The sequence below is a fragment of the Monopterus albus genome, unplaced genomic scaffold, assembly GCF_001952655.1.
Source record: "Monopterus albus unplaced genomic scaffold, M_albus_1.0 scaffold4.1, whole genome shotgun sequence".
Taxonomy (NCBI): Eukaryota; Metazoa; Chordata; class Actinopteri; order Synbranchiformes; family Synbranchidae; genus Monopterus; species Monopterus albus.
In genome coordinates this window covers 3112232-3114648 of record NW_018127884.1, presented here as the reverse complement: position 1 = coordinate 3114648, position 2417 = coordinate 3112232, and positions in this window count along the sequence as shown.

Below are 2417 nucleotides of genomic sequence, written 5' to 3'. Positions count from 1 at the left end.
ACACAAAATTTGGGAATTATCAAATTGATATATTATGTCAAGTTTGCAGTTTCTCACCATCCTTCCATTAGGCTCCAGTGCCACCATAGTGACCCCCTCTCTTGGTCCTCAATAACCTGTGTGTGTTTGTTGATAGACTGTTTGTTTCCACCAAGGTGCAGGACAGAATTAAGGGATATGCCAGTGTTAAGCTACAGTAATCTTCAAAGCTAATTTTGATACACAATCTTTGAAATGTTGCTTTCAGATTTTTTTTTTTATTTTTTTGGTAAAATGTGGGTCCAGGCTAAGAGAACAGCATCAGCTTTTTAGATTTCTTTTTTTTTCAGCCCTTTTCACCTGTTCCAGTGATATAAGCACCTCTGGTAAACACGTGTATAATAAACAGTGTCAAGATCATTAAAAATTTCTATGAGCAGTCACGCTCATATTTACATGCTTGGCCGTATACACACTCGGACCAAACTTGGAAAAAAACAGGTGACTTTCTTTTTGCAGTGAGTGGCACAGGACAACAACTACTCAGCTTACTTTGCTTTTTATTTGTCAACAGATGGATGAAGTGAATATTTCTGGAATATCTGAGACATATAACTCAAACAGGTTAAGATGCAAATTACCCCTGCATCTGTGTGTAGCATTCACCATTAATATGTGTATTACAATTACCGTGATTAGGTGTTGACATCAGCCTTTTTGTGTCATATGCTCCTTTCCTTCCTGACGTCTAATTTCTCTGCTAGCACCACAGACCATTCTTTACCACCCCCTCTTACACTAGCTACCTCCTGTGACCATACAGCTAACCACCAGGAGAGGTTGACCTGGACTTTGAAAAGCTGGGCTGTCAGCAGACATGCAAACACACATTCAAAAGCAATGACATGAATCTGAAAATGATAAAAACAAGAAAACTGAGAGGAACTGCCATTACTCATAAAGTGGAAGAATATTTATTCTCACCAAATCTCAGCTTTTTGATCACATATTAACCAAACCGATACTGCTGGAGTTTACCATAGTAATAGGTATACACAAAGTACAGTCAAACCTGCATGTTACCAAACTAAAACAGAATCAACCATGAAATGCCATTTATTGTCCAAAACCAATAAAAGCACAGACCAAAGTACTCCTGCATTGCTATAGTAGGCTTAGACAGTGTGTGTGTATTTACAGATAATAAAATAATAAGGTTAGAATTACACTACACCAGTTAACCAAAGTGTCTGCGATATACACACTCGGAGCACAAGAGTGAAGGGCACACGCTTTGAACCTGTGTGTGATGTGCAGAATTCTCATTCAAGCAATCAAAGCGCTTGTTGTCTACATATTGAATAGTGCTTCTGTAAAAGTATCTCCTTCAGAAAAGCCTACTGATTGTGTGTTCTTACAGTTACAAAGCCTTGCAGAGATATATTGAATACGTGGTAGGTATGTGTTTGTGTGTGAATGGTTGTGTGTTTCTTTTTGTAAAAAAAAAAGAAAAAAAAAGCTTTTTTGTTTGTGTCTCTGTACAAACTACTTGAAACCTTCAGAGCTTTAATAGAACATCCCAGACAGACTATAGTGTCAGATCAATTCACAATATGTAGCAGCAGCTTTACACAGTAAAATACAGCATTTCTCTACAATATCCACATCCACACAATATTGTAATGACAGTTCCTTTCGATTCAAAGTGCTTTATGTGTGCCTCTTCGTCTGCAAGCAAGCCCTTACATGAACTAAACAAAGCTAAACCCAACAGACCACTTATAACAGACTAAAACATAACCAAAAGCTACAACCTTCTTTAGATTTCATTTTGGTTCATGTTTATGGGTCAGCATTAGAGAACTTTGGCATGGCTGAGTGTGTAGGACATTAGGCTGCAGTCCTACAAAATCTGAAGCTGAAGAGGAAACAGCAAACTGTCCTTCACCGAGATTTTCCCTCCTGATTTCATTGGACAGGTTAAAAAGGATTGGATCGATTTTCTGTTCAGCTGGGTGTAAATGTCATTAAGTCATAAAACAAATGAGATTCTTCCAGAGGTGTCATATACTTATCTCTGTGAAGATATTATAGATGGCAAATGCATAAGGGCTCTGCTGTTGTGAATAACGTCCAAGGGTCTCTGAACACTTGCATTAACCATTTTTTCTATTTGTTTAACTATGTACATGATACTGTATGGGCAAAACGCATGTTTGGAAGAAACAAATATTAGCAGGTTGGCATTTGTCTCTCCCTACCCCAACTAGTAACTCTACCAATGAAGTTTCAAGGCTCATCTGATGTGATGGTGACACAACCTTCCTGTGAAACAGGCACTGATGAACAGCTACAATAGAAAGATTAAGTGGTAAATGGTTGATTCAGCACTAGTTTTCCCAAAAGCCATGGCTCAGGATGGTCTTGTTTTTACCTTT